Source organism: Patella vulgata, chromosome 3, assembly GCF_932274485.2.
Source record: "Patella vulgata chromosome 3, xgPatVulg1.2, whole genome shotgun sequence".
Classification (NCBI taxonomy): Eukaryota; Metazoa; Mollusca; class Gastropoda; family Patellidae; genus Patella; species Patella vulgata.
This window is the reverse complement of record NC_065881.2, coordinates 14,552,740-14,578,918: the sequence shown is the minus strand read 5'-3', so window position 1 is coordinate 14,578,918 and position 26,179 is coordinate 14,552,740. Positions and strand designations below refer to the sequence as shown.

General features: G+C 38.5%; 1 protein-coding gene across 4 annotated transcripts in view; it reads left to right on the top strand.

The window, feature by feature from the left end:
* The window catches only part of LOC126816184 (TWiK family of potassium channels protein 7), a 58,343-nt gene that overhangs the window by 19,087 nt on the left and 13,077 nt on the right, over window positions 1-26,179 (top strand). Inside the window, exon 1 of one of the 4 annotated variants that reach the window (XM_050542448.2) lies at window positions 7,602-8,479. The exons of the other annotated variants lie outside the window; for them this stretch is intronic. The gene's annotated coding sequence lies outside the window, so the exon portion shown is untranslated. Of the gene's footprint in view, window positions 1-7,601; window positions 8,480-26,179 lie in introns of those variants that run through there. 4 annotated transcript variants of the gene reach the window in all.

Here is a 26,179-nt window from a genome sequence, read left to right as displayed (position 1 = left end):
TGAACAACAGACCCACAACAGAAAAGCTTGCTAGCGAACAATTAGTTTTCGAACGTTAATTACGTACAGTTAAATACTCGAACGGTCCATCCTACTCGAACAGTCCATCCTACATATTTTTAAAAATACTTTGTTGTTTATCAATCAACCATTCTTGTATTACAAGTGGCACTCGACAACATAGAGTACACGGCGTTGTGTCTTGAGTATTTGATATTAGAATCCCATATGGACCCATATGTAATATTAATTTGCGTTTTTATTTCGAATATTGTGGATAATATTTAGTTAGGGTTTTAGATCCTGTAATAATTATTGCCCATATTAATGGACCAATATGTAATATTAGTTTGTGTTTCTAATTGAGAGAGAGAGAGAGAAATGGGGTTTAACGTCCACTCGACACAAACTAGGTCATTTCGGGACTAACATATGGTTTAATTTTATTTCAATAATTCGCTTGCGCGTAGGGGTCTTTAGCAGTGGGAGGAAACCGGAGGACCCGGAGAAAACCCACGAGGTTGGACAGGCGACCCTACTCCTTGTCACGTACAACCGGGGATTCGAAACCACGCCAGTCGACTCAATGACAGACTTTATGATACAGCGCGCGCACGCTAACCATTCAGCCATCCAACCCCCCATTCTAATTGAGAATATTGTGGTATAATAGCTTTAGATACTTTAATAATTATTGCCGATATCTACGAAAGTTAATCCATTGAACCCCGTGGGAAACTCAGTCATAATAAAAGTGACAGTCGGAGGATCTATAATGGAATGGGGTTTAACGGCTGACATGTTTACAGCACCCAGGATGATGAAGATGGACATGTAAACAGCTTTATGGGAAATTGGGGCCGGGGTCTTCGGTTTCTTCCAAATTTTTTCGCGCAAACGGATTGCAGAAATAAAAATATTTCAGATGTTCATCCCGAAATGACCACGTTTATGTTGGGTGGACGGTAAACTCTATTTCCCTATTCTCTCATAGTATCGTATTATTGGCCAGTTCTTGGTGATGATCAACACAATTTCCGCTGGCTCGTAATGGAATTCCCGTGTGTAATAATTAGATTTCTAACTTGTATAAACAGATTGCTAATGAAGTAAGTTGATACATCTCCATCCGTAGTGAAATTAGAAGATATTTTATTTATTTATGTAAATTGGTTACATTGAAGGGTGCTTGATTCCCCGATGAACAGTTATATTTATGTAAATTGAATACATTGGAGGTTGCTTGATTATTCATTTATATTAATCGAATAAATTGAAAATGAAATGAAATGGGGTTCAACGTACTACTGTTCCGTTCCGACTGGGCTAATGAAGATGGACATACGCTATACTGTGTGCTATGAGGGAAATTTTGCCCGGGAAGCGGCACTATGACCTACTCTTATATTGAATTCAAACTGCCAAGGGATCCTTTACGTGCCCGTCAATGTATACACGGGGCCTCGGTTTTTCGTCCCATCCGAACGACTAGACAGCTGTCCTTGTCAGGCCCTCCGTCCTGCACTACTGACAAAAGGAAACCCCGTCGGAAAATACCGATGAACTTTCTCTGCCAATGTAGGGATCGAACACGCGACCTCCAGACTAACGAGTCAGGGTCTTATCCGATTCAATGGTGTTCAAGTACCGATCATTTTAAGTCAAACGAGTCTGAATATTTTTCATTTTGGAGAAAAACGAAGGAAATTATTGCCATTGACCTCACCTCAGCATATGTGACATGAAATTATTGCGAATGGACAGAACCTCACTGAATCCATACAAGTCTTTGCTCGTGATCAGGTTTTGCTGACTTATAGATGACCTCAATACACACCTAATGCGACAGTTGTTATGGACTGTTCGATCGACTTACTTGCTGCGGGTTATGTTTCGTTGCCTGGTAACCGAGTTTTTTCATTAACCAAGGGAGTTTTAGTTTCGAACTTTAATGAATATTTTGATACTTTGTATTGTTATATGAGAGGCGTTAAATAATATAACATAAGTAACTCGAGAAGTACATGTTATTGTTTGATGTGTGTGTGTGTGTGTGTGTGTGTGTGAGAGAGAGAGAGAGAGAGAGAGAGAGAGAGAGAGTTTAACGTCCACTCGACACAAACTAGGTCTTTCGGGACTTACATATGGTTTAATTTTATTTCATTAATTCGCTTGCGCGTAAGGTCTTTAGCAGTGGGAGGAAACCGGAGGACCCGGAGAAAACCCACGAGGTTGGACAGGCGACCCTATCATTGTCACGTACAACCGAGGATTCGAAACCACGCCAGTTGACTAAATGACAGGCCTTATGACATAGCGCCATCCAACCGCCCTGATCTAAAAGAACAACCAAGGTTATATTTTAGTAATGTGGAAGTTTATACTGTTGAAGATATGAACACAAAGAAGCATGTTTAATGCTATTCAAAGTCTGGACGCAGTTAAACATTCATTATGCAAGAGCTAAACCTGCCTATTGCAGGTCTTTCTTTAGGCTTGAAATGTTATCTAAATTATTAATTAGACATTAATTAACCTATCCAGGCCATAATCAACTCTAGATGGCACCGCTAGCCTGCGATCTTTAGTGGATTGTGAGTCGATTTACTGCATACCTTTTCTTCACGATTTAACGATTAAATGGATAATCGAGAATATTCTGTTTATCGTAATGACTTATGATGATCAAGGCTAGGCGGAAATTCAATCGCGTTGTTCTCGGTTCATAGTGGATCAATTTGAATGAAATTTTCAGCAAATTGCCTTTACATTATCTAGTTTTTAACTATTATAGTGAGAACTGCCAACTCGTTATCGAATCTCCCATAATGTATCTTTAATTGTTATTTTATATATATATTGATAAGAAATCGCTACTTTAAACTCTACTGCGTGTTATTAGAAGATTATCCCTTGCCAATACTCAGCATGTTATCATGAAGGAGAGGTTTTACTCATTTGTTTTCAATTATTACTATGTATCTTATATCTAGTTAGTGGATCAATTTTTATATACAAGTATTGCATGTGATATATTGCCAACATATATATACATATATACGTATTAATTAATACCATTTGTTTTAAAGTGGTTCCAATGTCAACAAGATAAAAAAAAAGACAAATAAAATGCAAAATATTTCAAAGTGATCATGTCAGTAAGTAAAAGCATAATATTAATCCGAGCAATCCGAACAAAAGCAATGGGGTTTAACGTCCACCCGACACAGACTAGGTCATTTCGGGACTAACACGTGGTTTAATTTTATTTCAATAATTCGCTTGCGCGTAGGGGTCTTTAGCAGTGGGAGGAAACCGGAGGACCCGGAGAAAACCCACGAGGTTGTTCAGGCAACCCTACTCCTTGTCACGTACAACCGGGGATTCGAAACCACGCCAGTTAACTCAATAACAGGCACGTACTAACCATGCGGCCATCCACCCCCACCCCCCTCCACGTATTGGGGGAAGATTTGGGTGAGGGGGTGGTGGAGTTATGTGGGGAGCTAGCTTCTTTCCAAAAAGACAGTATTAAAAAAAAAAATCCCTTATTATTCTGTTTCTATGAAAAGTGTAAATTTGAGACTTTTGTTGGTTGAGATGACGTAGCTGACGTGTTTCGGAGGAGAGATCCTCTCCACATACACATCACCCCCGGGCCACCCTAACCAAATTATCCGGCGCCCGCGAGACTATGGTTATGGTCGCATTGAAATTAATATGTAGGCTGTTTTAGTTCGCATTGATTTTAATACATGTGCAATCGATGTTCATTATTTTATGTCGCATTCATTTCAATTTGCAGATTCTCTTTGATTCACGTAATTGTTGATTTGCTAGTTGAGTGTCTGACAATCCCTTTAAACACGCATTGTGCAAGAGCTAAATCTGCTTATTGCATGTCTTTCTTTTTGCCTTAAATGTCGAATTAATAATTCATATAACATTTAAAAATGTTATATAAATTATTAATTCGACATTTATTAACATGACAAGACCATAATCAACTCTTGAAGTCCTCGAATGGCCCCGATTTTAAATAGATTAATATACGTTTTGCGGTTAATGATTTAACGTAAAAATGGATAATCGAGACTTTTTTCATTATCGTAACAAAGGTAGCAATGACAATCGAGGCTTAACTGTTCTGTAGTCGATCATAACTCCGCTCAGAATGAAGTAATTTTGATGAAATTTTCAACCTGTTCCCTTTTCATTATCTATTTGTTAACTATTATAGCCGGAACTGTCAGCTCTTTATCTAATCTTATATAATGTCCCTTTAAGGTTATAAGAGTTCAACTTTCATCAAGCATGAAGATGATGGCTTCCCCAGACAATAATTATACCACTTGATGTCTATGTTGATTTACGATTTGATATCTAAACGCATGAATATTTATTGCAATCTGCCAGTGATGAGAAAAGTCCCAAGAGTTCAAAATAGATTATATCAAATTGTCGTTGAGAGTCAGATGGAATGTTAGTAGTCCATGCGAACAAAGCTCTTCAGCAGCGGTGGGGTGGGAGGGGGGGAGGCAGTACCACGACAAAATATCAGTCTGGCACAATGAAATTAGACTAACATACGGTACAATTATTTTATTTCAATAATTCGCTTGCGCGTAGGTTTTTTTTAGCAGTGGGAGTAAACCGGAGGACCCGGAGTAAACACCCCCTCCCTTTCCCAACATTTGATTCCGGTATTATCTGTCAAGTTAACCTTCACCATAAAATGAAATGAAATGGGGTTTAACGTCTTACTGTCATGTTCCTAGCTTGACTAATAAAGACGGGAATACACCATACAGTGTGCAGTGAGGGCATTTTGCCCGGACAGTGGTGCTACGGTCTGCTCTTATTTCGAATCCCAAATGTCAAGAGTTATTTTAGATTCACGTCAATGTAAACGATTCCTTGGCAGGAATTGGCAGGGACGCCACTGTCCAGGCAAAATTAACCAGGAATTAAACCCGTCTTTGTTAGCCCTGGCACCGAGGAGTGGGACGTTAAACCCCATTTGGTGTATCTGCTTTAAATAGCATCTTCATGGAACGATCATATTTGATAATATTCACAGAACAGGTGGAATGTTCATTTGATAGAGTACATAACGACCACTTAATATACATGCCATCATATAAATATCTTATGGGATGGTCATATTTAATAATATTCATAGTTCTGATGGAATGTTCATTTGATTGAGTACATGTATAATGGTGTTATAATCTGCCAATCGCTAGGATAATTAATGTTTCTTAAATTAACCACTTTAAGATCAACTGGCTAGTAAGTCGTTAACCTGTCATCACATTTCAACTCGTCATTTGGTAACGACGTTAATCCCATCTATTGTTTTTGTTGATTTATTATATTTTTTTAACCCTTTATGCATTGTTCATCCATCGACATGTCAGTTTTAATTACATTTGCTTTTATCCTATAATCGGATATAACAAAATGTGTACATTGAAGGCAGTCACTAGTTAGGATACCTTACTAAGCCCAGTAACTGGACTGTCAGTACTATATGACGATATATGTATATTTATGTTCCGTTATATTAAAGAATTGAAGAATCATTCGAAGTCTGTTATATCCGAAGAATAAATTTACACCTCTAAAACATGTACGACCACTTAAACATACATTATGCAAGAGCTAAATCTGTCTATTGCAGGTCTTTCTTAAGGCCTGAAATGGTATCTAAATTTATAATTAGACATTAATTAACTTATCCAGACCATAATCAACTCTAGATGGCATCGCTAGCCTGCGATCTTAAGTAGATTGTGATCCGATTTACTGCATAACTTTCCTTCTCGATTAAACGATTAAATGGATAATCGAGACTATGCTGTTTAACGTACTGACTTTAGTATGATGACCGAGACTAGGAAGAAATTTTATTCGCTTAGTTCTCGGTTCATAGTGGATCAATTTGAATGAAATTTTCCGCAAATTGCCTTTACGTTATTTAGTTTTTAATTATTATAGTGAGAACTGCCAACTCGTTATCGAATCTCCCATACATACATACCATCATATAAATATCTTATGAGCGATCATATTTGATAAACATTCATGGTTCTGATGGAATGTTCATTTGATAGAGTACATGTACGACCACTTAATATACATACCATCATATAAATATCTATACTGTAATACGTATTTTCCATACTTATTGCTCATTTACCAGTGGGATTCTCTGCCAGAAATACTTCTATTAATTGACCATAGAGTAACATCAACCAAGCAATCAGATTAAACAGGTAACGTAGCTATACGCCTTTCAGCATATTTGTCATCTTTACTGTCATTAGAAATGAAATGAAATGGGGTTTAACATCCTTCTGTTCTGCTCCGAACTGGGCTAATGAAGACGGGAATAAGGGAAATTTTTACTGGAAAGCGGCAATACGGCGTACTCTTATATCGATTTCAAACTGTCAAGGGATCTTTTAGGTGCATGCCAATGTGTACACCGGACCTCGGTTGTTCGTATCATCCGAACGACTAGACAGCTGTCCCTGTCAGGCCCTCTGTCCTGCATAACTGACAAGGGGAAACCGCGCCGAAAAATCTGGAAAAACTTTCTCGGCCAATACAGAGATCGAACACCCGACCTCCAGGCTAGCGAGCCCGCGTCTTACCCACTTCACCACCGTGACACTGCACTAATGAAGACGGGCATACGCCATACATTGTGTTATGAGGCAAATTTTGCTCGGACAGCAGCGCTACGGCCTGCTCTTATATCGAATTCCAACTGCCAATGTGTACACGAGAGCTCGGTTTCCGTCCCATCCGCACGACTGCACATTGCCCCTTACCCGATCCCCCGTTCTATATAATGACTGACAAGGGGAAACTAAGGAACGTTCTCGACTAACATTAGAGGCGAACCACCGCATCTCCTTGCTGACATTAGCCCGACCCTTGTCCTGGCCATTTGGTGGCTATTGTACGTGATAGTTGACATCCAGGGGAGATCCGGACCTTTTTCAGCATATATTATGTTTCTGTATAACGACTTTGGCAAGGCGCAGGTTCAACCCTCAGCAATTTACAGCGAGGTTTTATTAACCCTGTTTCTACAGAATAAAAGGACGTTAAACCCCATTAAACGTGTTTATAACATGTGGACATTGTGTGGTATTATAACAAATGGTGTGAGAGAGAAATGGGGATTAACGTCCACTCGACACAAACTAGTCATTTCGGGACTAACATGGTTCAATTTATTACCCCGGTTGCAATACAATAATAGGACGTTAAACCCTATTTAACGTCTTTATATCATGTGGGCATTATGTGGTATTATAACAAATGCTACTTATTGATATAATATACTACAAGTAGGTATGGAGTTAAATCTGTTTATAACATGTGGGCATTGTGTGGTGGTATTATAACAAATGTTACTTATTGAAACAGTATACTACAAGTAGGTGTAGTGTTTTTGTTGTGCAGATGTTTATAATCATGTTGTGATGTTAGCCAAGACGGAATTTCCCCGGAGGTTAATTTTTTTCTATATTATTGCTCCGTGCTAAAGTTTCGCTCGGTCAGTACTATCACAGTATTAAAAGAGGCTTTTATCAGGATGGAACTGTTTGACGCCGTGCCACACTGGGTTACAGCGTGAAGACATCTATACCGCCTTTACACAGCTACATTTAGCGTGGTTATAGTTTGGTTCCTTTTATTCTGTATTATTACTCCATGCTAATATTTCGCGCGGTCAGTACTATCACAGTATTAAAAGAGACTTTCATCAGGATGGACCGGCTTGACGCCGTGGATTAAAGCGTGAAGAAATCTATACTGTTCTTTGCATGGCTACATGTAGCGCGGTTATAGTTTGGTTCCTCCTAGACGGAATTACCCCAGAGGTTACTTTTATTCTGTATTATTGCTTCGTGCTAATGTTTCGCGCCGTCAGTACTATCGCAGTATTAAAAGAGAATTTCATCAGGATGGAATTGTTTGACGCCGTGCCGCACTGGGGTAAAGCGTGAAGAAATCTATAGACCGTTCTTTACATGGCTACATCTAGCGCGGTTATAGCGTGGTTCCTCTAGACTGAGAAACGTTATAGCAAAGAGCGGTTATAGCTTGGTTCTCACGACTGACAAACTTTACACAGCACGGTGTATAGGATGGTTCTTTGTCTAGGCTGAGAAACTTGCCACTCAGTTTCTTTCATTCGTCTGAACTCTTACATACATATATTCTATAGAGAGTTGGTGTGTTTTTATCACATCAAGTGTTTATGTGTAACGTTAAAGGAAGGTTTGGGGAGGTCAAGATGTTTTAACTTGTAAATACATGTAGTTAAATGGAGTACTGGGTATTCGAGCTATTCGAAGATTTGTTGATACGATCAGCTGAATTAAATGGTGTACTGGGTATTCGAGCTATTTGAAGATTTGTTGATACGATCAGCTGAATCTATGAAAGTGTTGTGAAGGTAAGGAGACGTTACGCTAAATAGTCAAGAAAGTATTTCACATGTTTATGAGAGAGAGAGAGAGAGAGAGAGAGAGATGTGGTTTGACGTCCACTCGACACAAACTAGGTCATTTCGGGACTAACATATGGTTTAATTTTATTTCAATAATTCGCTTGTGCGTAGGGGTCTTTAGCGGTGGGAGGAAACCGAAGGACCCGGAGAAAACCCACGAGGTTGGACAGGCGACCCTACTCCTTGTCACGTACAAACGGGGATTCGAAACCACGCCAGTTGACTCAATGACAGGCTTTATGATACAGCACGCACGTGCTAACCATTCGGCCATCCACCCCCCCCCCCCCACACACACACGTTTAAAGTTCAATTAATCTATATCATTAAGTGAAACGAAATGGAGGTATTTAAGTATCTACTGACAATGACAATCGCTCAAAACGGGTAGCCACGGTGGCGCAGTGTTTAAGGCGCTGGTTCTCTATCCAGGAATGGGATTGGATGGCTGAATGGTTAGCGCGTGTAAGCTGTATCAGAAAGGCTGTCATTGAGTCAACTGGCGTGGTTTCGATTCCCTGGTCGTACGTGACAAGGAGTAGGGTCGCCTGTCCAACCTCGTGGGTTTTCTCCGGGTCCTCCGGTTTCCTCCCACTGCTAAATATCCCTACGCGCAAGCGAATTATTGAAATAAAATTAAACCGTATGTTAATCCCGAAATGACCTAGTTTGTGTCGAGTGGATGTTAAAACCCATCTCTCTCCCTCTCTCTCCAGGAGGGGTCCGGACGCGATTTCTGTATTGGACGAGAAAGTTCCTCGGGAATTGCCAACGTGGTTCCCCCATTTTTAGGGGTTTCGGAACAGAACACGAAAAAGCGCCTAATCGTTCGGATTGAAAACCGAAGGCCCTGTTTACACGTTGGCATGCACGTAAAAGATCAGTTGACAGTTGGAATTCGATTTAAGAGACGAAGGGTATGTGGATACACCGCTGGCTGGATAAAATTTCCCGCATAATACACTGTATGGTGTATGTCATCAGCAATAGCCCGGTTGGTGCAGAAACGGTATAGGACGTTAAATCATTTCATTTATTATGTTTAGGATTAAGCACGAAATTGAGGTTATGCTGGGGAATAAAAGACTGAATATCTTTGGAGGGTTTTTCCCGAAGTCTTTCTTTCCCAGCATAACCGAAGTCGAGGACTTTATCTTGCTTATGTACGTAAAATGAGAATATCTCAGAATTCTAGTAAGAAAAACCTTATATCATGTTTTCTTATGGAAAAAAACTGGAAGAATAACCTGATACAGGTTTAAAGAAAAACTTTCTAAAGAATAACCCAAAATTCCTCTCTATATTCAGACCGCAAGTTATTCCGGATGAATATACCCCAAAAATCAAAGAGATTTATCGTTATAGGTTTATAAGAATGAATAGGAGTCTTCTATATCCGGTATTGGTGGGTCGTACACAAGCACACAGATCACCAAATATTCCTAAGTTGTCATCCACGAAACAAGGGCCAAAGCTATTTTTAGTCTTCCTCTCCCTTTTTCCCCCCTTTAGCATGGCGATTTTTGTTGACTTTTTGGTGTAGAATCGAAGAAAAGGGTTTGAAAATACATTTTCTGCCAGGTTTTGGTGAATATTCATTGTTTTGATGCGGAAGGATACAAGAGTAGCAGTCTCTACTTCCAGCTTGTGTATCTCAAGTTTTTCATGAAGAACCCCATATGTGCTTTTGGGCAAGAGGTTGCCAAATGTTGCTCCATCTGTGGTAGAAAGCGTTCTACCAAACGAAAATTTGGGAAAAAGTTAGAGCCGGTCTAAGATACGAGAATTAAAATTAAAGTCAATGGTGAAATCTTTAGTGATCTGTGGCCATAACACAGTAACACATTGGTGGGTCACACACACCACAGTGACACATTGCAAACATATGTTTGTGAAATCAAGCTACAGGATTTAAAATTGGATTTAAATTATTTCGTGTTCTTGTAAAAATGCACTTTGTAAACTTCTCTAAATCTGGGGGAAGAAATCGCAGGTCAGTTTAATATATTAGACTTGCAGCCAAAATTTCCAGCGTGAAATTCCGCTACAAGGGCCTCCCTACTAAACAAACGATACATTTTTAGAAAGCTTATAAACTCCAGGAACACAAATCGCGAGAGTTCCATGCGAAATGTTTGCAATAACTCGATTTAAGGCCTTATGACAATCGTCATAATTCTCAAATAAATACTATATTTATACTAACAATTCTGAAGTTAACATAGAATTAAATATTGGCGAAAACACCCGATGCCTTCGTCATCGGCAAGGAATATGGTATTGGTTAAATTTGAATTTAAACCAAAATACACAATGGGCAAGGGACCATACGGAATTTTGGAAACGTGTCGCTTGTGGAGTATTTCACCAATCGGATTGCGCCGTATATTAACGCATCATATAGTGGGGTGTTTCATCAATCGTGGCATTCAGTAAGTCTTCTCTGCGATATCACTTCAGTGGAAGCGGACATTAAAGAAAGCTATTTAGACTTCTTTATGTCTTGTTTTGTTTCTCTTAATGGAAAACGCCTGTTAGTCATTTAATTATTTACACGTTTCCATGTAGATTATGGATTTTACAATTGTGTCGTGATCTGATGTTCGCTGTGCAGAGATTCCTTCAAAATGTCGTTCAGGTATGACCTGTTTAGGCTTCTCATTACGTCTCTCTCTCTCTCTCTCTCTCTGTAGTTCATTCGATCAACACATTTGAGAATTTTTTATTTTTTTTTAGATTTTAGAAATAATCCAAGACGCAACAATTAATAGATAGCCATAGCTTCGCATTAAACCACACGCGGAATACAGGATTGAGTTCTTATTCAAAGACATTTTTCAATTCAATTTTAAAAATTCCATTAGCAGCGATATCAACAATCTGATTTAAACACAGATCCGTTTCGTTTCTTATAGTTCAAAATTTCGTTTTACTTTTCTTTACTACACGAGGATATGGAAGAATTGTTATATTACCGGCGTTTTGGCTGAAGTGAGGGATAAACCAATGAAACAGTCTGTTACGGCAACTTCTTGGCGTGTCATACACGGAACTGTGGGTAAACTACTAGAAACGCCAACGCTGATTGGTTATTCAATAGCTGACGTCATAGGGTCAAAAGCCACTCCTACGACCTCCCTGACACGACCTTCGCGTCCAACTTGTCAAATCTTCATGTAGTGTAGGCCATCGAAAGTATAAAAACAAATTGAAACGAAATATAGATCTGGGGCCTGTTTCACGAAACTTCAACTAAGATAAAATCCCAATTTTATTAATATGATTGGATAATATTAGATTGCTTTTAGTGCTTAGCCAATCAGACTTGAACTATCTACTAAAATTTGGGTTTTATCTTTAGTTAAGAATTCGAGAAACAGGGCCCTGTATTTTAAAGTTACAATTTCATATACTATTCAAAGTCACTATAGAACCTAACAGAAGAAACATTTCCAGTTACATGTGACGCCCAAACGCACCAATAGCTACCGCATGGAATGCAGGTGATGCTTGGGATCATCATGGGGTCCAACCCAAGATTTGCACGACTCTGACTTTGAATGTTACAGTCATTGTGGCATTAATTGTTTTAGTGACCAGAAAACAAATTTTGATATGCGTCGGCTTACCCAAAATGAAAGGTTACGTGCCCTTGGCATGCTACAGATCGGCACAACACAGGCGGTTGTGGCGCGGACGATGAATGTTTCTCAGTCTGTCATAAGCAGGCTATGGTCCAGATACCGTGATACACAATCTGTACAGGACAGATCACGCCCAGGTCGACCAAGGGCGACAACTCAAGCCCAGGATCGATTTATCCGTACCTTGGCCTTGAGAAATCGTGTCATCAAAGCAAATCAGATCAGCGCTCGTCTTCAAACAGACACTGGTGTGAGAGTCAGTGGCCAGACGATTCGGAATCGACTGCATAGGGGTCACCTTCGCGCCCGACGTCCTCGCGTGATCCCTTGTTTGAGAGATCATCACATTCAGGCAAGACGTCGTTGGTATAGGTATCGTCAACACTGGGATAATCGACGCTGGAGCAATGTGATGTTTTCAGACGAGTCAAAGTTCACTGTTGATTTTTTGGACAGACGTAGGAGGGTGTGGCGTCGTCGAAACGAGCGCTTCCAAGACGTTAACGTCATCAGACATGATCGATTTGGGGGTGGTTCTGTTATGGTGTGGGGAGGCATCACTGTTGCTGGAAGAACGGCTTTACATGTTGTTGCAGGGCGTGTTACAGGCCAGTACTACCGGGACAACATCTTGGCAGCCCATGTTGTGCCGTTCGCACGACGTCATGGCCGCCGTTTCATCTTCCAGGATGACAACGCAAGATGTCACAGGGCCAGGATCGTTACAGGTTACCTCCAACAACAGAACATCACCACATTACCTTGGCCAGCACTGAGTCCCGACCTCTCCCCCATCGAGCATGTCTGGGACATGCTTGGACAGAGGTTACGTCAACGTCAACAACGTCCTGCCAATGTCCAAGAACTTGCTGCTGCGTTGCAACAGGAATGGGACAATCTGGACCAAAATGACCTTAGACGTCTCATTAGGAGTATGCCACGTCGGATCAATGCTTGTTTGGCAAACAGAGGAGGATTTACCCGTTACTGACATGGTTGTGATGCTGTGGTAACTTTGCTGTTTGACCCCGGGTATCATTTTACCCTTATAATGGTCAGTCTGTGCCTTACTTAGTCTAACGATCATTTGGAATAAATCGATGAATGTGAACTTCATTTCATTTTGTCATTTTTTTCTTCGTCAGTTTCATTAGGTGACTTTAATAACACTTAAAAATCAAATATCCCCTACTTTTTTTAAATAGTATATTTTCAAAGAAAATCAAAACATGATTATTTCTATGTCTTTTGCTCAATAGATTGTCTTTCTAACACTTAAAAATCTTCACACCGGAAATAATAACACAATTACCTCCCTTGTTTTCCTGTTCCCCACCACAGAATAGCTATCTTCAAACGTTTGAATTTAAAGTTGAAAATGATATTTTTGCCCATTTCACAACTGGCAATAGTGAATTATAGGATTAATAGGATTATTCTTTAACAAGGTAGGACTGTTTATAGATACCATCTATTTTTAGGCTTTATTTTAATACATTTTAAAAATATAACTTAAAAATATGAACTTGTAACTTTAATCAGATTGCGATATCAACGTCTATTTTATTGATTCTCTTATGGTGCCGTCAGTAAATTTTTGTCCCCCGCCTTTCGAAGAAAGCAGGGGACTATTAAAATGGGTTCGTCCGTCTGTCTGTCCGTCCGTCCGTCTGTCTGTCCGTCACACTTTTTGGGACACAATAACTCTCTTCCTAATTGAGCTAGAATGTTCAAACTTGGTGTATGTGTTTATTAGGTCAATGCCTTGATGGAGTTTGAAGATGAGCATTTTCCGCTTAGGGTAAGCAGAGATAAGCAATTTGATTGGTTGATGCTTTGGGACACGATAACTCTCTTCCTAATTGGGCTAGAATGTTCAAACTTGGTGTATGTGTTGATTAGGTCAATGCCTTGATGGAGTTCGAAGATGAGCATTTTCCGCTTAGGGTAAGCAGAGATAAGCAATTTGATTGGTTGATGCTTTGGGACACGATAACTTTTAATTGAGCTAGAATGTTCAAACTTGGTGTATGTGTTTATTAGGTCAATGCCTTGATGGAGTTCGAAGATGAGCATTTTCCGCTTAGGGTAAGCAGAGATAAGCAATTTGATTGGTTGATACTTTGGGGCATGATAACTCTCTTCCTAATTGAGCTAGAATGTTCAAACTTGGTGTATGTGTTGATTAGGTCAATGCCTTGATGGAGTTCGAAGATGAGCATTTTCTGCTTAGGGTAAGCAGAGATAAGCAATTTGATTGGTTGATGCTTTGGGACACGATAACTTTAGTTCTAATTAAGTGAGATTGATGAAACTTGGTGTATAGATTTATTATATGAATACCTTAACTAAGTTCGATAATGAACATTTTTTGCTGAGGGTAAGCAGAGTGATAAGCAATTTGATTGGTAGAAACTTTGGAACACAATAACTCTCCTTCTAATTGAGGTAGAATGTTCAAACTTGGCATAGGTGTCTATTAGGTGAATGTTTAAACTTGATGTATATGTAGATGTTCATTAGGTGAATGTCTTGACTGAGTTCAATAATTAACATTTCGAGCTGAAGCTAAGCAGAGCTAATCGATTTCATTTGTCGATGGTTTGGGACAAGATAATCTTGATTCTATCTGATAGAGAGTGATGAAACTTAGTGAAAAAAATAAATGTGCGATTAATTAATATGTGTCATCTATTTATTTTGCAATTTCGGCGGGGGACATCAGCCTCACTGTTGGCTTGTTTTTTTACATTTCACTTGATACAAACAAACACAAAACAACCACAAAACAACAACCCTTTCTCCACATTCGGCACGCACACACGTTTAACAAAAAATCCAATTAAATCAATGTCAATAACAAACTTCCAGACAAATATTATTTTAGTTAACCATTAGACATGATCGATCAAAATAAAAACTGACATCAATTCTTTCATAAACAACTTCAATTTGTTTTCATGGCGTGCATCAAATATTATTTTTATGTATCATCAAACACCGATCAAATTAATAAATAACGTCGATTGGTTCTTTAAAAAAAACTTGAGTTTGTTTTTCATGGCACGCATCAAACTATAATTAAAATATGAAACCGAATGACAGATTAAAGAGAAGAAAAATCGATGGAACTTGGTGTACGTCATCGTTGACACTCATCATGTAAATAGTTGATGTCATCGAATCCTTCAACTTGACAGTTTCCAATTATTTCAGACATTGTTTAGAGGTGTTCCGATTGCGCCGTCAATTAAAGGAGGCGATCGACCAACGATTTTCAACACGGTTTCCATACATTATAAATATATAATTTAGAAATAATCACCACTGTAACAATGCAAAATAAATTTTTTGTCACGAGATATTAATTTAATTTTTTATTTTTTATTATTAAAACCGGAAAGGAAAATCGCTTGTTGTCCTCTTTAACACATAGCATAAGCCTAACTGTCGCGTGTGGTGTATTTCATCAATCGGATTACGACGTCTTTTAACGTATTGTATAGTATAGCTTTGTGGAGTATCCATCAATCGGATTATGCCGTCTTTTAACGTATTATATAAAACACAAATTTATATGGAAAGCAATCACTGGGTTTATTTCACACTACGTTTCAACAAGTTCCTCTTGTCGTTCTCAAGTAAGTAATGACAGTGTAATGGCAAGAAATCAAATTATATACAACAAGGTAACAAAAAACAATAACTAATATGAAACCATCAAAGGGCTAAAAAAAAGTACAATAATAACATTACCAAATAAACATAGAGGATATTGATTAAACAATTAATTAAAAATTACTATGTGAATCATTCACAGGGCTGACAAACAGAGTCGTAATAACAATATGAACATCAAAGATATTGATTAAGGATTAATTAATTAAGATTTGAATCCATCCAAGGGGTAATAAACAGAGCAGTAATAACATTACAATATGGACATGAAAGATATTAATTAAGGATTAATTAAGATATCATAACTCCTTAACGTATTGTATAGTATCGTTTTGTGAGGTGTTCATCAATCGAGACAGTGTGTAGTCTATTCGTCTTTCATATTTAGGAAATTCCCATTAATGATTTAATTACTTCCACGTTTCCAAGTCGATTTTATATTATAATTGTGTGGATGAGTATAGGCGTGGTTTGATAGTGTGGTCGCTGTACGGAGATTACTTCAAGACATCTTTCAGGTATGACCTGTTTAATCTTCTCATTACATCTTCCTACCACATGTTAGTCCCGTAAAGACTTAGGCTGTGTGGAGTGGACGTTATTTCATTACTTGGACCAATTCTCACCAGCATCAATGAAATGGAACTTTGTTCCAATAGAAGGTTATCCTACTCGTTCGACTAGTGACAACGATTGCAGTTCATTCGATCAACACATTGGAGAAACTCGATTGTTAGTCAGGAACGTTCCTAATTTGTGGAATTATAAATGCGTGAAACATAATCCAGCCCTGTCACAGTTCTATAAGTCTCGCTAATTTAGGATTTAGGTATTGCCTGATTGACAAAATTGTGAATGGGTGAATTCAGTCCTGTCACAGTTCTATCAGTCTCAATAATTGAGTTGGTGCGAGTAGAATCGTGGCGTAATTTTAGTGCCACTGTCCGGGTAAAATTGTTCCTCACAGCAAGCACACCGTATGATGTGCACTCCTCTTCATTAGCCCAGTCTGTACAGGGCCCTGTTTCACGAAATTTTAACTAAAGTTAAAATCCAAATTTTATCAGATACTTCAATTTTGATTGGTTAAGCACTAAAATCAATCTAATATTATCCAATCAAATTACTAAAATTTGGATTTTATCTTAGTTAAAATTTCGTGAAACAGGCCCAAGAACAGTAGGAGGTTAAACACAATTTCATTTTATTTCTCTTTCCAATAAATTCTGGTCGATCGAAAGGCGATTTAAAAGATTTCTTTACGTAACGTTTTAAACTGATATTTAATGGGATTGACGCCAGTGGGATTCCATCTTCAGACGGTTTAATGTCTTGGTAAAATTCTTTTCAAGAAAATGCTCGGAATTACTCAGACATTCTCAAATATATTCTGAAAACATCTGTCATTTTACAGCGTTTTAGAATTTAGGTTGTATGGCGGTATATTAGATTCCTGGTTATGGTGAGAAACTTATCCATCAAACTGTGTTAGTTGGGCCGATATCCGCCATAAGGTATTGAAATATCCGAAGCATTTCTTTGGCTTCAACCTTGTGGTGGTATATATTAGATTAATATTGTACTATCATCTATTGTGTAATTTCTTAATAAGATTTAGATAAAGAGATCAGAGTTCTCGCTATAATAGTTCAAAAATAGATAATGAAAATGCAATATCTTGAAAATTTCACTCAAATTACTTTTGGATTTGTCAACAAAGTCTCGATTATCCATTTTTAAAACTAAATCATTAACCGCCATTCTCGATTGTCAACAAACAAAGTCTCGATAATCCATTTTTAAAATTAAACCAATAACCGCCAATCGTGTTTAAATCCGTTGAAAATCCCGAGAATCCTATCACATCAAGAGTTGATTGGCGGCTTTTCATGTATATAAATGTCCAAAGAATAGTTTATGTAACATTTGAAGCCAAAATAAAGACCTGCAAATCGACTGATTTAGCTCTTACGTAATCCATCTGTAAGACAATGTATAATCTAATTTCTTTATTTGTTCCGCGTGTTTGCTATTGTATTGTATTTCATGTTATTTCTATTTTCAAAATGGCAAAATTTATTTTCGTTGACGCTTTACGTGTTTAGAATGAAGCTCGAACAAATTTAGAACTTTTACACTTTACTTTCTCGGGTAGATTTTTCAGCATTGTGTATTTTACACAGTCTAGCCCTTCTGCACTGTCGGTTTTAGTCCGTAAAGCTTTTTTCAACTCATCTATATTAATGGGATTATTGAGATCTGTTTCGTTATCCGCATCTTGGTGTATTATTGGCGGTTTGGTTTTTAAAAATTTGTTTTTAATGGCCTTAAAAGTTTCGTTGTGTTGGCTGTTGCTTGAGCCATCCGCGTAAGTCTGGCCTAACAGGTTTGCTTTGTGCGTATTATTTAGGGCTGTTTCTGTTTTATAGTTTAATATTTTGTCTTAGTTTTTTACCGGTGATTCCTGATATTTTGTTCCATACTGTTTTAATTTTTGTTCGATCATTTAGGGAGCCGCAAAACTTTTGCCAGTTTTCTTTTTTGGCTTGTTTGATTTCTGATTCTGCGGACAGTTTAGCCTCATGGTAGTAATTTTTTGTTACCTCGTTCGGCCTACGTTTGTATTTTCGTAGTGCCGATTTTCGGGTGTTGACTAGAGTCTGAAGATTTTCTGACCACCAAGGTTTGGGGGATTTCCTATGTGATCGCTGCCTAATGTTTCGTCTCCTACTCCCCAATTGCAATGAGGGAATAGTTTTGTTGAGGCTAGTGTCAGATCAATATGGGTTCCTTCTATGTACTCGTACAGTTCCTTCCCATCTGTGTCGCTCGCTGGTGAGCCCCATGCCTTATGATGGCAGTTGAAGTCCCCACATATGATTAGGTTGTCTCCCGGAATTTGTTTGAAAATCCTATCGTAGTCTTTGTTTTTTGTTTTAGTAGCTGGTGGGTTGTAGACATTTACTATGCTTAAAGTTTGTTTGTTTCCTATAGCAATGTCAATCGCCATTAATTCTAATTTACTTGATTGATTTATTGTTAATCTGCTAAAAGGGATGTTGTTTTTAACATAGATGGCGAGACCGCCTCCTTTTGATTGGCCCGGTCGATCATGCCTCACCATTGTGTAACTGTCCAAATTGATATCATAGTTTTTGGGAGTTAACCGTGTCTCTTGTATACATAGTATGTCTGGGTTGTTTTGATAGACATATTGTTTGAGTTCTATCAAACGAGACCGCAGCCCATTTACGTTAAGTTGAAAGATATTAATTGGCTTCGCCATCTTAATTGTTAGTAATTTGTTGTTTTAGTATTTTAGATTATTTTTAGAAAACATCTTCGCTATTGTTTACGCTGCATTTGCGCTTGTCTTGGTTGATTATTTCATTGTCAGTAATCATGGGATTGTTTCCATGCCTTAATGAATTGTCTTCGTCTTCATTGACAACTGAACTTATGTTTCTTTTAGCCGGTCTTGATTGACTACGGCTTCTTCGGTTTTCCTTTGATTTAGTTGCGGAGGGTGGGGGCATATTTGTTTCTTCTGTTTCTGGAGCCCTTTCTGTTTGAGGGAGTTTTCCTTTTTTTGATGGGGTTTGGGTAACTCTGTTCATTTTTGACGTGTTAGTTACATGATTTATTATAACTTTCCCTACTTCTATGTTTCTTTCTTCCTCATTTGTTATTTTTCCTAGTTTAGTCAATTCTTTGCAGAAGTTGACAAACTCTTTTATGCTTTTAAATTGGGGAGTGAAAGTTTTATTGTTGTCTTTTGTTACTTCCTCTTTGCTAGGAGGATTTACTACTTTTTTTTGTTCGGGTATGGTTTTATTATTAATATGAGCCGTGGCTTCTTTGTGAGAGATGCCATGCATGTACTGCATGGTCAAGATTGACTTTGTGTTTATATATTTGGGGCATTTTGGTGAATCAGCTCCGTGATTCCCTTTACAGTTGACACATTTTGTCTGAGTGGCCCTACATTCCTCGGTTTTGTGGTTGTTACCACATTCTCTGGCACTTTGGGCACCTTTTGACTTTGGGTATATATGGGTGAACAGACCTTCTTTCATATAGCATGTAGATAATACCCTGCGGGGTATCATCCTTTTTGAAGGTTAGTTGGACCGTCCTGATTGTTTTGCCTGGTCGTACCGGGTATTGGTAAATTGCCAGGGGTTTGTAACCTCCCAGTTTGAGGTTGTCCAGGATCTCCTCGTCTGTGTAATCTTTTGGAATGTTATATATTATTACTCTGTCTGTTTGGTTATGCTCCGACATGGAGATTTCAACCTTTATATTCCCTAACGTTTTAATGTTTGTCGCCAATTGGGCGTCCTCCATATTTTGGAATCCTAGTCTGGCGTTTCCGTTTGCCAGTATTCTGATGTCTGGGAGAGCTGCTGTCTCCCATTTTGTCCTAATTTCATCTCCGATTTTCGAGACTTTTGTGCCCTTGAAGGATTTCCCCTCTTTAGGCGAACATAGCACAATGTATTTGTAATCACGCACCATCCTTGATGCGAGACCACTCAACCCTATAATATACTGGTCATGAATACGCCGATTTTACCGGTAATGAATTAGCCTGGTAATGAATACGCCTGATACCGTCTTGGTGAGTTCACCAAGGCGTTTGAGTAATTCATGGCCATAATAAATGCAATTCTTCCAAAAAATATAAATATAGGTGGTAAATAGTTGAGAAAATAAGCTAAAAATATGATAAGAATAAAATTAAGTTGAGTCAGCTATAGGACGAGAGGAATAGGGTGGGATTTGGGGAAGGGGTCGAAAAGGACGAAAGTCTGAAGCCTAACTTTGTTGAACAACTAAGATTAGCCCGCCCGCTAACTTGAGTTGTTTAGGTGACGAAATTAACTAAGTTATTTAAAACAAATAATAGTAAAGAAAAAAAATGAAGTATAACTTACAGTATAGAGTGATCCTAATTATCCAATAATCCACTAAACACAAGATAGATGTTAACAGGGCAAACGCTAATTAACAATTGAAATGTGATGAGTTAGTTGTATTTTACGTCCGCTTCCACCGAAGTGATATCGCAGACAATCACGTGTTATATATTTTTTTAGTCGTCGAATGTGCTATTGTTGCTGATTATACTGTGGATATTAATATCAAAACTTATGTCGCGAGGTGTTGACGTAGAGGGATGGTAGCTGCATTCTTGTATTTCAATATTACTTTCGTTTATCTTTAATGGAGGGGGTCTTGGTTTAGAAAATTCAAAGTCTGATTTTTCTGATGTTGATCTGGCTCCATCCTCTCTTCTTCATTTTGGAGCTTTTGGTTCGACTGGTGGAGACTGGGTTACTGGTGGTTTATTTTCTGGAACTGTTGACTTGCTGTTTTGTACTGTCTTTACTGTGGTTGGTGGGACTGTTGGGATTATTGGAGCTGTCTTCTTTTTCTTGTCTTTTTCAGGGGCCCGGAGAGGGCATTCTCTTCGTGAATGGCCAAACTTCTCGCATCTGAAGCATGGAGAAGGTTGGCCTGGTGTTACTAGTCGTACTTGGGCATCTCCGTAATGTGCTTTTAATACTATTACTTGGGGTATATCTTTGAATTTCTTGTTCTGGATCTCTATTTCCACTTCTCTTATTCTTTTGTAGACATGGGTGCCCGGGAGTTGTTGGTCTTGGAAGGTTCTCACATGTCCGATGTCACCCATAATTTCTAGGAAGTAATCATCGGAGTATGATACAGGGAAGTCGTAGACTGTAAGGGTGACTACTTTGGTAAAACGTTTGTGGAACTGATATGTTATCCCCATGTGCGTGTGTTTCCCTTTATCGAGGAGTTTACTTTTTACTTCTTTCGTTCTTACATGGACGTGCCACTCGTCTTCTTTTAGGTAGATTGTTAATATATCTTCCCACTTGCCGAGTAGGTCGATCAGGCACTTCAAGATTCCCCTGTCGGTTAATCTCTCCGTGCTGCTGACCGCCACGTGGTATGATATGCGGCTTGTCTCTTCTTCTGGCACTTGGTAGGTTTTTACTATCGGGTCCATGGTGAATGGGTAACTGGAAGACTGGAAAAACTGGAAGACTGGATAACTGGAACACTGGATAACTGGAACACTGGAGCAGCAGGTGTTAACAGGGCGAACGCTAATTAACAACTGGCTTGGTAAATTATTTATATCTAATATAACGCCATAAGATTGAAGCCAACGACATGTTTAAGATTGAAGCCAACGACATGTTTAAGATTGAAGCCAACGACATGTTTTGTCTATTCAACCCATAAAGATGTTTGTGCATGGCGGATATTGTCCCAACGTGAAACGGATTGATAGACAAGTTTTTCATTACTAGAAAACGGCTGCTATGGCTTCTTTATACTTTCCTTATTATCTAAGGTTTCCATTTGTTGGAGGAATAGAGGAAGACGAATTCAAGAATAATTGAAGTCTAATGGTCGATTAGATCTAGGAATTTGGTGAACGAAGACGAATTGATTTGATCAAATACTCTCAGAAGATAGAATGCAGTTGGGTGATTCAAACCTTTTAAGACAGCGGTTTTTTTTTATCACTAATGGCCCAGTCATACTCCTCGCAGTGTTTCGTTTGATTAGACCTAATCCCACTCAGACATTGCTGTCATGAAAGCAAATTGCTGTTTCAAATTATGACTGGTTACCAACCAATACCTTACTGAATAACAATATAATTCGTGTTTAAACAGAGCCCCGATATTTTTACATAATGTTACGTCATGACTCACGAAATTTATTACGCCCAAATAACCAGTGCATAGTAGAATAATGCAGAAAAATTAATTGCGTGACAAACGAGGCTATCAAAATGACTACAATGTAAACAATATATACTGCTTGGAGACCAACAATACTTTCGCCGCTTTTAATACTTTAAATCACTGTCCAAATTTTTAGGGAAGACCCCAGATTAAACGAAAGGCTGTCATGTTGCTGTACTTGGAATAGATTTGATTAAACGGGAAGAATAAACACACTCCCTCAAAAGCTCAAGAATCAGAAGTCAATCTAGCAATGGCCAGAGAGGGATTTCTCGGGCTATTGCTATAGGAATATGAAGCCCAGCAGGTATGGCCAACTTGTTACATTCCATGTAGCAAACACAATCCATACGATTTCAGATGTGCCAATAATTCCAAAATATTGGATTGGGACTATTAAATTGCACCTTAGTGTAAGCCTTTAAAAGAAAGATTAAACATACATTTTGCAAGAGCTAAATCTGCCTATTACAGGTCTTTCTTTAGGCCTGAAATGTTTTCTAAATTATTAATTAGACATTAATTAACTGATCCAGGCCTAGTCCAGCTCTGAACGTAGGTCTCTTTACAGTCGACACTACGTCCAGGGAAGCTAGCATTGAATCAATGTCGAAGTAATAGACCGCCCCAGTCAATTTTACTGGGCAACTTTTTACCGCTAAACGGTCGCGTGGAAGTCCCTGTGAATACCTGAACAATGTAAAGGAACATCTTAGTGAGAAAATAAGACCTCGCTTACCTCGCTAGATCCAGTATGAGCGACACAACAGGCTGTTAAACAATACGTCTCCACCTATCAAGTTGCCTTTTCGCTGCCATGACACTCTAAATATAGGTCAACGTCCATATTTAGGAATGTCGGCCAAAAACACGACGAAACGAAATTTGGATAAAAATTAGAATCTTTGAAAAAAATTAGAATCTTTGAAAAAAATTAGAATCTTCAGTCATAATTGACTGGGGCGGTCTATTACTTCGACATTGATTCAATGCTAGCTTCCCTGGACGTAGTGTCGACTGTAAAGAGACCTACGTTCAGAGCTGGACATATCCAGGCCATAACCAACCACCGATGGCATTGGATTTCTCCGATATTAAATAGATTAGAACGGTTCAGCCATATTTTGATTTAATTTAAAAATGGAGGAAGGAGTCTTAGCTTTGAACAACCAAAGATTCAAAGGCTAATATCTTCGCTCGCAATAAAGTAATTTGAATGAAATTTTCAAATTATTCATTTTACATTATCTATATTCGAACTATTATAGCAAGAATGGCTAGCTCTTTATCTAAATCTTACATAATGTATCTTTAATTTAAGAAGAAATGTTATCAGCGACAGAAACATTGTCAGTATCGTTTATCACCAAGGACCCAGGCGTGGCCAACTTTTTACATGACCTTACTCAAACTTTGACTTTCATTCAGTGTTTTCTTTTTAGGTAGCGGGGCTGGATCGCCAAATGGTTAGCGCGTATGCGCTGTATCATGAGGTCTGTCATTGAGATCAAATGGTGTGGTTTCGATTCGCCCGTTGTACGTGACAAGACGTAGGGTGGCCTGTCCAACCTCGTGAGTTTTCTCCGCCTCCTCCGGATTCCCCTCCCACCGCTAAAGACGGCTATGCGCAAGCGAATTATTGAAATGAAATTGAACCATATGCTAGTCCCGAAATGACCTAGGTTTGTGTCGCGTGGACATTAACCCCCTCTCTCTCTCTCTCTCTCTCTTGCTCTCTCTCTCTCTCTCTCTCTCTCTCTCATGCACCCATGCAATTTCATAACATTTGTTATTTATAACATCAACGTAAAGCTCTCGCTTATTTCTGTTTCACGTGATCTTTTTTAGTGTCTTGTAAATGCCCTTGATGTGCTCGCGGATTATTTAATTGGTGTGAGCTTATGTTTCGTTGCCTGGCAACCTATCGTTGCATTAACGAAAGGAGTTTTTATAATTGGGTTACAACTTCCATCGATATTTGAATACTTTTTACTGATCATATATAAAATATTCAATTGCCTAAACCGAGGTCTTCAAGTGTGGAACAAGTGAATAGCACTGTATAGAATCTCACATTCATGACCACGACGAGCAGTTATGTAGACTTGGTTATCACTAATGTATTGATAACGATGTACATACCGCTGGTTAAATATTGCCTGTAAGGGTTGTAGGGTTGCTCATCATGTTATCGATTGAACTGGAATAGATGATGTCCTTAGACTAGATCCTTTACACTTAGAAATCACGATGGTTGACTTATTATTAGAATCTGCCGGTTCGGAGATATAGATAGATAGATAGAGAGAGAGAGAGATATTTAACGTCCACTCGACAGAAACTAGTTCATTTCGGGACTAACACATGGTTCAATTTTATTTGAATAATTAGCTTGCGCGTAGGGGTCTTTAGCAGTGGAAGGAAACCGGAAGACCCGGAGAAAACCCACTAGATAGGACAGGCGACCATACTCCTTGTTGTCCCGTACAACCGAGGAATCGAATACCACGCCAGTTGACTCAATGACAGACCTTATGATACAGCGTCCACGTGTTAGCCATTCGCCCCCCCCCCCCCCCACACACACTACTACATTACCGCACAGTGGTCATTAGACGTGTGTATTGACTGTAAAATAAATTGTAATGATTTATTATCAGCCTTTATTCATACGTATTGTTGAATTAAAAGTTTTAATTAAATTGTTTATCTCTTCATAATGTCGACGCAGGCACAGACTTGGTCATTTCGGGACTAGCAAGATAATCGATATATCGATCGTCACATTTTTATATTGATCAAGGTTCAAGAACTGTATACTTGAAGACGATACTATTTAGTCAGGCCATTCTATACAAACATGTTAGTTAAAACGTTTAGTGCTAAATGATAAGGCCAGCTCAATTTTTCGTCATTTCGTCATAGCCAACCCTAACCCTAACCCTGGACCTAGCCCCAATGTTTACCCTAACCCTATCCTACAATCTCGCCAACAATCACGTGCCCTAACCATATTTACATCTCAACGACCTTGACAAAAATGAGCTGGCCTTAACAAATAGATGTAGCCAATTAAAACATATGATTACCAACCGCCCAGAACGGACAGGTGTGACCTTTGACATATTGATGGGAAGTTGTTCAGTTTGAGCGTAACATATCGTGCTACGTTTCATTTGCTTTAATTAAATGTCAAATGCGTGAGAATTGAATTTTGATCGGATATTGGAGTTAACACCCTTCTTCGAACATTGTAAAATAGCAATTCTTTAAATGACATTTAGAAGAACGGTTTAACTACTATTCATAACAAAACACAACACAAGGTATATATGGATATAACTACTTCTTTATTATTTAATAACCACGTTTCGTAACACATACAGGTCACGTTTTCAAGTTAATGATAAATATCCATCTAGTCAGCCTATTAAATAATAGAGATGTAGTTATATCCATATATACCTTGTGTTGTGTTTTGTTATGAACATTGTAAAATAGTTCGTTATATTGTTAAATAGAATTTATTCATT